Here is a 12,077-nt window from a genome sequence, read left to right as displayed (position 1 = left end):
ATGGTGCCAGCAGAGGTCCTCAACAAATGGTGCCAGCAGAGGTCCACAACAAATGGTGCCTGCAGAGGTCCTCTGCAAATGGTGCCAGCAGAGGTCCACTGCAAATGGTGCCAGCAGAGGTCCTCAACAAATGGTGCCAGCAGAGGTCCTCAACAAATGGTGCCAGCAGAGGTCCTCAACAAATGGTGCCAGCAGAGGTTCTCTACAAATGGCGCCAGAAGAGGTCCTCTACAAATGGCGCCAGCAGAGGTCCACTACAAATGGCGCCAGCAGAGGTCCACTACAAATGGCGCCAGCAGAGGTCCACAGCAAATGGCGCCAGCAGAGGTCCACAGCAAATGGCGCCAGCAGAGGTCCACAGCAAATGGCGTCAGCAGAGGTCCACAGCAAATGGCGTCAGCAGAGGTCCACTACAAATGGCGTCAGCAGAGGTCCACTACAAATGGTGCCAGCAGAGGTCCACTACAAATGGTGCCATCTTACTTCCTCAATCAATAATATAATTTTCCCCCTTACTGCTACCCCAGCAGCATCTTGCCATAAAGGGGGATCTTGATGAGGGGTCTCCCCCATAAATAGACATTAGAATAGCGTTGGCCTAATTCACCATAATCGATCTGGTTAGCCTGCAGTCTACTGTGTATGGAAGCCCCCAACGTGGATAGCACGGTGGCGCAGTGGTTGGCACTGTTGCTTTGCAGCACTGGTGTCCTGGGTCCGAATCTCACCAGGGATAACATCTACAAGGAGTTTGTATGTTCTCCCCATGTTTGCGTGGGTTTCCTTCAGGTTCTCTGGTTTCTTCTCAAAACTCCAAAGACATACTGATAGGGAATCTAGATTGTGAGCCTCAATGGAGAGAGCGATGATGTCTGTAAAGTGCTGCGAAATATGATGGAGCCATATAAGTGAGTAAAATAAATGAACTCTCCCCCGACAGATCACTATTGGTAGGATTAGTTTCTGGCATGTCCAATTATGGACTGCAGATCTGTTTTTTCTCTGTGAGATAAGCCACCGCCAGAGATGTCTGGCAGTGGCTCTCTCCTAGAGAGCACAGGAGCACTCAGCAGAGTGAATGCTCCTATGTATGGAGGCGTCGCTCAGCCGGTAGCCATCCCCGTGTATGGGGAGACTTGCTTTTATAGAGCATAAGACAAGGGGGTGTCTGGACCATTTAAAGAATCACTTTAATTTCCAGATGTCACATTTGCAGATCGTCTTTTCTCGACAGGTTTACGGCACCTCTTTGTTTGAGTCTTGTGCTTCTTGGTTACCATTGCTGGGGATATTTAATGCTCTTGCTGGCCACCTATATAAGAGCCAGTAAAAGAAGGCATCCCTCGGAGGACTGTAGCCCTGGCAGCCACCCTGTCATAACATGCTGATTTTCCACCTCATTGCATTCGCCTGTGTAGAGGAATTTGGAAGCAACACAAATTGACAGGAGGCTTTAGATGGTGTCCTCTGATGACAAATGTATTTCAGGGTCTCTGGATTCTGTAACAGAACAGTCCGTCTTCTATGCATTTGGTATTTTATATATCGGGCAATCCTCCTGACAGTTTTTGGGGGTGGGGGCAATTTTATTAAGCTAGGGGCTGTCAAGAAGGTCAACAAACTTGCAGGCTCCTTTGTAACCCCGGGAGCGGAGTGCTGATTTATGTCTTTAAGTTCAAGGAGTAAAAATAGTTTCACGAGTGTGAAAAAGTGTTGGATGTGGGACCGGATAAAGCAAACAGCGAAACATCAATGCAAAGCAAATATCCTGTTCTTAGGTTTCTTAAGCAAATGTCAGGAAAACCCGGAGCATCTGCCATTTTGTTTTCTTCTGCATTACTAATATCGAATTAATAAGTAAGACTCAGCTAATGCCAAAGCCTAGCTTTAATCTGGGGATTTGTGCGCGGAAAATCTTACAACAAGGCTGGTTTTAGGATAAAAAGGGCATTTTAACGAGCGCAACCCAAGCACACAACGAAGACTGAGATGACTTTGTGCCGTGTCCATCCCAAAACATCTGGTTTACATTCGAGAGGTTTTTTTTTTTTTCAACAAGGATGGATGATTAAAACGTATACAAAAGCTTTAATTGTGTGGTGAAATGACACATACGTGTGGTAGACCACAGCAACTGATCGGAGAGAAATGAAATCTGACATTTTTCAGAAGCTCGGTAACTTGAAATTTCAGTTTTGGCCGAAGTTTTAGAAGTTTTCCATCCACTAACCAACCCTTCCTTTACCATGGAGGAGTTCAGCCATGGTGATTTGCGGCGTTCCTCTTCTCTTATGCTGATCAACAATATCTACATGATTCATGGTTTTTCTCTTGGGTGTAGGACTTGACTACTTCTGTGATGCAGGTCTCCCAAAGGCACATGGACTTGGGCAATTGAAGAACCAGGAATCTAGAAAAGGACACTGGTCAACTGGAAACTTCCAGTAACTATCAACTCACCCGGGACTTCACTAGATATGGATTGAGTTGGTTTTCCACAACCATTTAAAAACCAAAACCTGCTCTTTTCTGATCGAAAAACAAAAAGATTACCAATATACTTACCATTCCGAAGTATCACCGATATCCATGCCAATCACCTGATACTCCTGGTCTGCGATTTTCAGGTTTCCTCTGATGTCCCTACCTTCCCTTGCAGCCTCAGCTATATGCTTGACATTGGTGTTACCGACCATAAGAGCCAAATGTGCCTGAGGTGACGTTAAAGGGCTTTACTTGGAGCTGACCATAATTTTTGCAATTGGGTTTTGCTAAAAAAAATTAATGCTTTTGCTATTAAAGGCTCTTTGTTCAGCCGCACATTCAACTCGAATGTGATCTGTGGTCATAAATCAGCTGAGAGGAGCTTAGAAAACAGATTAAAAAAAAAAGTTGCTAACTGTCCAGTTTTGCAATCTGGGCGAGCTCACTGACAGTTTTTCAGTTCACTCATTCTGCCGTCAGCAATTGAGAGTGCAACACGGAGTTTCTGTGCAGAATAAAAGAAAAGGTTTTAGGTTAAAAAAACTATCCTTATAAAGTCTATATGCATTTCTATCAGGGGTTTTACCAATTTCAGGAAACTCATGTAAACTTTCCAGTTTACAAAAAAATAAATAAAACCATTATTTACTCACCCTCAAGGGGTCCAGCATTGAGTCTCCACCGCTGCTTCCATTTGTATGCGGTTGTTTGTTGTGCTGGCATCACGTCGACAGCACTGCAGCCAATCAGTGAGCTCAGTGGCTCTAAATAGACATACCGTCAACTCGGGCAGAGACGCTCCGTTATTGGCTGCAGCGCTGTCACGTAAAATAACAGACACTGGCAGCATCTTAAATGCTGGACCCAGGGAGGGTTTGTAAAGGACAGTTTCTTTGTTTTTTAAAAATAAATTGCAGCCAAGGAACATAAGCTTAAGAAACAGAACACCCCTTTTAAGTGCTTCTAGAATAATTAAAAAAAAATGAAATAGAATATATTTAAGCAAGAGAATATTCAACTATTTGGTGCAAAACGTGCATCTCCATGGGTAACAGACCACAAACAAATTCATCGTAGTCAGACCCTGAAGTCTTATCGAATCTTTTCCTCTTTCTTACTTTAGCAATGATTCAGATCTTCTGTCTTATTTGCAGGATTTATTTTCTGTTGATCCCTGATTTCTGGTAGTTGTAATAATCTGCCTCGATGCCAGAAAACTTGTTATATTGCGGTGATTATGAGTCACAGATTGCCTAAAATGTCATAGGTTACACATGGAGAACGATCATATCCGTCCACCTTGTTCATCTGATCACCGTCGCCCCCTTGTGTCGTCCGCTCACGTCTCAGCCACAATATTCGGCATTATTCCTCGCTACTTAGCTGCTCCTCTGGGACATTTGTAAAGTATCCACATCCTAGTTGGTAAATAGGATGAAGTCATAGATCTGACAAACATAAACACGAGACTCGTAACAATAGTCATGATCGGCAAACAATGTGAAGGTTTCTTTACCAGCTATGAACACCTTATTTTAACATTCACCATATGGTGTCCGATATCACAGAATTGTAGAATGATAGAGTTGGAAGGAACCTCCGGGGTCATCGTGTCCATCCCCCTGCTCAATGCAGGACTCACTATACCATCTCAGACAGATGTCTGTCCAGCCTCTGTTTGAAGACTTCCATTGAAGGAGACCTCACCACCTCTCGTGGCCGCCTGTTTCACTCATTGATCACCCTCACTGTCAAAAAGTGTTTTCTAATATCTATTCTGTATCTTCTCCCTTTCAGTTTCATTCCATTGCTTCTCGGGTTTCCATGTGCAAATGCGAATAAGGCTGTGTGCCCACTAAGCGTTTTTTAAGCGTTTTCGCAGCGGCAATTCCGCTGCAGAAACGCTTAAAAAAACGCTTGGTAGAAGGCCTGCCATGTTCCCCAATGATAATCCACATGTGCGGTGCACATGCTGCGGAAATTTCCGCTGCTGATTATCATTGCGGAAAAATAAGCTGCACTACCAATTATTTTGCGGAAGCGCAGCGTTTTCACCGCCATTGACTTGCATTGGAACGCATGGAATCCGCATCACTGGATCTGTACATCTGGAATCCTAAGTTTCAATGTGCGGATGGTACCCGGGTCTGGAGAAGAGGAGACTCTCCTCCGGACCCGGGTAGCATAGAACCTGTAAAAAAAAGGAATAAAATAAAAAATATACATTATACTCACCTTCTGATGGCCTCCGGTGTCCTTGTCTCGGCTTGCCGGCAGCTCGCGGTAGACTAAAGAACCTGCGCTGACGTCATTTAGTCATGTGACGGGTCACGCGACCGCTGATGTCGGCAGGTCCTTAAATCTACCGCGAGCTGCCGGCAAGCAGAGACCAGGACTCCGGGGGCCATCAGAAGGTAAGTATATATTTAGTTTTTATTTTTTTACCATTCTTTAAGGTCACAGTATATAAATCCATGCCGGTTGCATGGATTTATATAGTGTGACCAACTTGTCAAGCACTTTCCAAGTGATGCTAAAATCGCTTGGAAAAGCGCTTGACAACCCGCATGCGGAAATGCATGTGAAGAACGCTTCACATCCGCATGTCCCTGGCAGGAAAAACGCATGTGCAATCCGCATGTGCAATCCGCATGTACAATCCGCATGCTTTTTTTCTGCCAGGGAGATGCAGAAACGCTCAGGAAAAAATCCGGAGCATTTCTGCATGGTGGGCACATAGCGTAAGGATGATCCCTCTACACTGTGACATCCCTTCAGATATTTTTAGACAGCTATTAAGTCTCCTCTAGAGATGAGTGGTGTTCGACTAGAACTGTTCGCCAATCTCAAATTCGAGCTGTTTTGGGTGGTGTTCGAGTTGTTCGACGAACCCGAACGATTTGCAAAAAATTCGGCTGTTCGAGGTTATGTTCGATAACTGTTCGTGCACCAAAAGCGTGTCCTGCATGTCTGGTGCTATTTAGAGCACCAATCATGCAGGGATTGCCTGCCACTCACTGTAATGCCACAGCCATGGTGGTTGTGGCATTACAGTGGTTGCCCAAATCGATGGGAACAGTGCTCACAGTGAAACATGAAAAGCCGGCAATTCAGCAGCGGTATACACCGGTACCCGACAATTTAGAACCGAAAGAATAGAGCATCACACATAGATTAGATAGATATAAACATGTCAGTCACACATATAAGAAGTACAGTGACAGTGTTGCTTACTGTACTTGTCATTTAGTGTAAAGGATTTATCAAAAAAAATAATAGTGTTTTCATGCACCGTCTCTTTAAAAAAGCCGGCCGGCAATTCAGCATCTGTACCCGACAATTTAGAATAGAAGGAATAGAGCTTCACACATAGATTAGATAGATAGAAACATGTCAGTCACATATATATGAAGTACTGTGACAGTGTTGCTTACTGTACTTGTCATTTACTGCAAAGGATTTATTAAAAAAAAATAATAGTGTTTTCATGCACTGTCTCTTTAAAAAAGCCGGCTGGCAATTCAGCATCTGTACCCGACAATTTATAACAGACAGAATAGAGCTTCACACATAGATTAGATAGATAGAAACATGTCAGTCACATATATAATAAGTACAGTGACAGTGTTGGTTACTGTACTTGTCATTTAGTATTAAAATAAAGGATTTATTATTAAAAAAAATTGGCGTGGGGTTCCCCGTAATTTTAGTCTCTAGCGGAGGTTAAGCAGACAGCTGGGGCAGATGTTTGAAGCCTGGGAAGGGGGTAATACCCACGGAGCTTCCCAGGCTACTAATATCAGCCCCCAGCTGAATACCTAGCCTTTACTAGCTATTAAAATGGAGGACCCCCCCAAAAAAATGACGTGGGGTCCCCCCTAATTTAATAGCTAGCAAAGGCTAGGCAGACAGCTGGGGGCTGATATTAATAGCCCAGGAAGGGAGCCATGAATATTGGCCCCCTTCCCAGGCTAGAAACACCAGCCGTCAGCCGCCCCAGAAATGGCGCATCCATAGGATGCGCCAATTCTGGCACTTAGCCTCGCTCTTCCACGCTGCCCTGGTGCGGTGGCAGGGGGTAATAGGGTTGGGGTTGATGTCAGCTTATAATGCCAGCTGACATCAAGCCCAGGTTAGTAATGGAGAGGCGTCTATAAGACACCCCCATTACTAACCCCATAGTCAAAGTTAAAAGAAAACACAAACACCCAGAATAAAGTCCTTTAATTGAAATAAAGACACAATTCTTTATTGTTCTAAATTAAACCATACTTACCATCACGCCCATTCCAGCTGAAGCCAACGATCTCCTGCAATAAAAGAAAAATAATAAAGCAACCTCATCCTTACCTTTCCATGGTTCCCACGACCGCTTCAGCTCTGCTACATCGAGATAACAGGCTGGACCGCAGCAGAACGCTGCCATCCATCCTGTCATCCCGCAGACACTGAGAAGCGCAGGCATGCTTGCGCTCTGCAGTGTCTGGCTGTGACGGCATAAAGATGAGACGAGTTCATGTCCAATGAACTCGGCGCACCTCATGCACGTCACTGACAGCGTGGGAGAATTCTCCTGCACTCAGCACTTCAGCGTGAGAATTCTCCCACGCTGTCAGTGACGTGCATGAGGTCAGCTGAGTTCATTGAACATGAATGAGCTCACCTCATGCACGTCACTGACAGCGTGGGAGAATTCTCACGCTGTAGCGCTGAGTGCAGGAGAATTTTCCCACGCTGTCAGTGACGTGCATGAGGTGAGCTGAGATCATTGGACATGAATGAGCTCACCTCATGCACGTCACTGACAGCGTGGGAAAATTCTCCTGCACTCAGCGCTTCAGCGTGAGAATTTTCCCACGCTGTCAGTGACGTGCATGAGGTGAGCTCATTCATGTCCAATGAACTCAGCTGACCTCATGTACGTCACTGACAGCGTGGGAGAATTTTCACGCTGAAGCGCTGAGTGCAGGAGAATTCTCCCACGCTGTCAGTGACGTGCATGAGGTGAGCCGAGTTCATTGGACATGACCTCGGCTCATCTGGATGCCGTCACAGTCAGACACTGAGGAGTGCAAGCATGCCTGCGCTTCTCTGGTCTGCGGGATGACAGGCTGGATGGCAGCGTTCTGCTGCGGTCCAGCCTGTCATCTCGATGTAGCAGAGCTGAAGTTGTCGTGGGAACCATGGAAAGGTAAGGATGAGGTTGCTTAATTATTTTACTTTTATTGCAGAAGACATTGGTTTCAGCTGGAATGGGCGTGATGGTAAGTATGGTTTAATTTAGAACAATAAAGAATTGTGTGTTTATTTCAATTAAAGGACTTTATTCTGGGTGTTGTGTTTTTTTAAATACTTTACTAGAAATTCACGGTGGTCATGTCTAATATTGGCGTGACCCCATGAATTTCGGGCTTAGGGCCAGCTGATAATGCCAAGCTGGCCTTAACCCCTTTATTACCCAGTGAGCCACCGCACCAGGGCCCTGGATGAGTTGGGTACAGCGCCAGAAGATGGCGCTTCTATGAACGCGCCATTTTCTGGGGCGGCTGCGGACTGCAATTTGCAGCGGGTGGGGCCCAGAAAGCTTGGGTCTCCCTGCGCTGCGGATTCCAGCTCCCAGCTGCCTAGTTGTACCTGGCTGGGCACAAAAATAGGGCGAAGCCCCACGTATTTTTTTTTTAAATTATTTCATGAAATTCATGGAATAATTAAGAAAAAAAGGGCATCCCTATATTGTTGTGTCCAACCAGGCACAAATAGGCAGCTGGTGGTTGGGGGCAGCCCGTCCCTGCCTGCTGTACCTGGCTGGACACAAATATAGTGCGAAGCCCCACGTCAATTTTTTTTTAATTATTTCATGAAATAATTTTTTTAAAAAAGGGCTTCCCTATATTGTTGTGTCTGGCCAGGTACAAATAGGCAGCTGGTGGTTGGGGGCAGCCCGTTCCTGCCTGCTGTACCTGACTGGACACAAATATAGGGCGAAGCCCCACGTCAGTTTTTTTTAAATTATTTCAGGAAATTCATGAATTTAAAAAAAAAATACGTGGGGCTTCGCCCTATTTTTGTGTCCAGCCAGGTACAACTAGGCAGCTGGGGGCTGGAATCTGCAGCGCAGGGAGGCCCAAGCTTTCTGGGCCCCACCCGCTGCAAATTGCAGTCCGCAGCCGCTCCGGAAAATGGCGCGTTCATAGAAGAGCCATCTTCTGGCGCTGTACCCAACTCATCCAGGGCCCTGGTGCGGTGGCTCACTGGGTAATAAAGGGGTTAGTGCCAGCTTGGCATTATCAGCTGGCCCTAAGCCCGAAATTCATGGGGTCACGCCAATATTAGACATGACCACCATGAATTTCTAGTAAAGTATTTTAAAAAAACACAAACACCCAGAAAAAAGTCCTTTAATTGAAATAAACACACAATTCTTTATTGTTCTAAATTAAACCATACTTACCGCCACGCCCATTCCAGCTGAAGCCAATGATCTCCTGCAATAAAAGTAAAATAATAAAGCAACCTCATCCTTACCTTTCCATGGCTCCCACGACAGCTTCAGCTCTGCTACATCGAGATGACAGGCTGGACCGCAGCAGAACGCTGCCATCCAGTCTGTCATCCCGCAGACACTGAGAAGCGCAGGCTTGCTTGCGCTACTCAGTGTCTGGCTGTGACGGCATAAAGATGAGCCGAGGTCATGTCCAATGAACTCGGCTCACCTCATACACGTCACTGACAGCGTGGGAGAATTCTCACGCTGAAGCGCTGAGTGCAGGAGAATTTTCCCACGCTGTCAGTGACGTACATGAGGTGAGCCGAGTTCATTGGACATGACCTCGGCTCATCTGGATGCCGTCACAGTCAGACACTGAGGAGTGCAAGCATGCCTGCGCTTCTCTGGTCTGCGGGATGACAGGCTGGATGGCAGCGTTCTGCTGCGGTCCAGCCTGTCATCTCGATGTAGCAGAGCTGAAGCTGTCCTGGGAACCATGGAAAGGTAAGGATGAGGTTGCTTTATTATTTTTCTTTTATTGCAGGAGATCGTTGGCTTCAGCTGGAATGGGCGTGATGGTAAGTATGGTTTAATTTAGAACAATAAAGGAATGTGTCTTTATTTCAATTAAAGGACTTTATTCTGGGTGTTTGTGTTTTTTTTAACTTTGACTATGGGGTTAGTAATGGGGGTGTCTTATAGACGCCTCTCCATTACTAACCTGGGCTTGATGTCAGCTGGCATTATAAGCTGACATCAACCCCAACCCTATTACCCCCTGCCACCGCACCAGGGCAGCGTGGAAGAGCGAGGCTAAGTGCCAGAATTGGCGCATCCTATGGATGCGCCATTTCTGGGGCGGCTGACGGCTGGTGTTTCTAGCCTGGGAGGGGGCCAATATTCATGGCTCCCTTCCTGGGCTATTAATATCAGCCCCCAGCTGTCTGCCTAGCCTTTGCTAGCTATTAAATTAGGGGGGACCCCACGTCATTTTTTTGGGGGGGGTCCTCCATTTTAATAGCTAGTAAAGGCTAGGTATTCAGCTGGGGGCTGATATTAGTAGCCTGGGAAGCTCCGTGGGTATTACCCCCTTCCCAGGCTTCAAACATCTGCCCCAGCTGTCTGCTTAACCTCCGCTAGAGACTAAAATAACGGGGAACCCCACGCCAATTTTTTTTAATAATAAATCCTTTATTTTAATACTAAATGACAAGTACAGTAACCAACACGGTCACTGTACTTATTATATATGTGATTGACATGTTTCTATCTATCTAATCTATGTGTGAAGCTCTATTCTGTCTGTTATAAATTGTCGGGTACCGCTGCTGAATTGCCGGCCGGCTTTTTTAAAGAGACGGTGCATGAAAACACTATTATTTTTTTTAATAAATCCTTTACACTAAATGACAACTGCAGTAACCAACACTGTCACTGTACTTCATATATATGTGACTGACATGTTTCTATCTATCTAATCTATGTGTGAAGCTCTATTCTGTCTGTTATAAATTGTTGGGTACCGCTGCTGAATTGCCGGCCGGCTTTTTTAAAGAGACGGTGCACGAAAACACTATTATATTTTTTAATAAATCCTTTACACTAAATGACAAGTACAGTAAGCAACACTGTCACTGTATTTCATATATATGTGACTGACATGTTTCTATCTATCTAATCTATGTGTGATGCTCTATTCCTTCTTGTCTAAATTGTCGGGTACCGGTGTATGCCGCTGCTGAATTGCCGGCCGGCTTTTTTAAAGAAAGCGTCTTCTGAGCAGTTTGTCAGCTTTTGGACACCTTTGAAGGTGTTTTCTATGTGTTCCTATGTGTTTTTGTTTGCCTGCCATTGGTTTTAACGGTGTTCAACGGTGTTCTAAGGTGTTCCACGAACAGTTCGACGAACATCCCGGTGTTCGACGAACCGAACCGAACCCGAACACTACGGGGGTGGCTCAACACTAGTCTCCTCCTCTTTTTTGCAAGCTAAACATTCCCAAATCCTCTAACCGTTCCTTGTAGGACATAGTTTGCAGTCCGCTCACTATCCTGGTAGGTCTTCTCTGAACTTGCTCCAGTTTTTCTATTGTCTTTTTTTAAAATGTGGTGCTCAGAACTGGACAATATACATAGCACAATTAATTTAAAGGGTTTTCAGGTTTAGAAAGCCCATGTTTATCTACCGTAGCAAGCTCGGAATTAATAGAAGTTCTCCTCCAGTTCAGAATCTATGTTCCGGTTAAGTTTTATTTTCGGTCTGAGTGCTGGAAAAAACTGACATCACACAGACCATTTTTTGTTTTTTACACTGATTGAATGGCCACGTGAAGACAAATTGCAGAATTTATTTATTTTACTCACTTGTATAGCGCCATTAATTCCACAGCGCTTTACAGACATTATCATGCAGAATGCACCAGTATCGCTCTTATTTTGGATGAGACTCGCCTATTCAAGTCTATGGCTGCATTAAAAAAAATCGGATCCCTTACCGATCCGCCGTGTAGCGTCCGATTTTTACGGATACACTGCGAAACTAAACTGCATTTTGTCTTATAAATTATATTCACTGCTGTATGAAAACAGACGTCGTACAGATGAGAATTCGTCTGTATTTTCTGGACTATTTTTTTTCATATAATTTTGAGAATTCAGCCTTAGGGCTCATTCACACGTCTGATTTTTCAACGTGCGAGAAAAAAACAGACTGATTATTTTGATCAGAGTTTGGTTCAAGTGTAATCCGATTTTTTTCATATATGAAGAATTTATAAAAAAATGAAAATAAAAATTTTCTCCACCTTTTATGCTCAGTCTGTTAAAATTACGCCATACTCAGATGTCATCCGAGTGCAGTCCGATTTTATTACCAACTCATTCACATGCATTGACGCTTTTAATCTGACCCTGCAATCAAAATCAGGCATGTCTCTGATATTTTGCACAGATCACTCGGTGCACAGCTCCATAGAACATCAGGGGTACGAGTGAAAACCGCAGATAGCACTCGTTTGAGAAAATCGGATGTGTGAATGAGGCCTTATTTTTTACTCTGGATGACCAAGCAGTATTTGCATTGCAAAGTCGACCTTGTTAGAATGGTG

The 12,077-nt window shown here is 44.8% G+C and overlaps 1 protein-coding gene across 2 annotated transcripts in view; it reads left to right on the top strand.

Annotated features, from left to right (window-relative positions):
* THADA (THADA armadillo repeat containing) overlaps positions 1 to 12,077 on the top strand; it is a 659,309-nt gene that overhangs the window by 327,299 nt on the left and 319,933 nt on the right. The window lies entirely within an intron of this gene.

The sequence above is a fragment of the Phyllobates terribilis genome, unplaced genomic scaffold, assembly GCF_046119375.1.
Source record: "Phyllobates terribilis strain yellow unplaced genomic scaffold, ASM4611937v1 Scaffold_3__8_contigs__length_932513732, whole genome shotgun sequence".
Classification (NCBI taxonomy): Eukaryota; Metazoa; Chordata; class Amphibia; order Anura; family Dendrobatidae; genus Phyllobates; species Phyllobates terribilis.
Note: the sequence above shows the minus strand (reverse complement) of the source record. Positions and strands in the feature narration are given on the sequence as shown.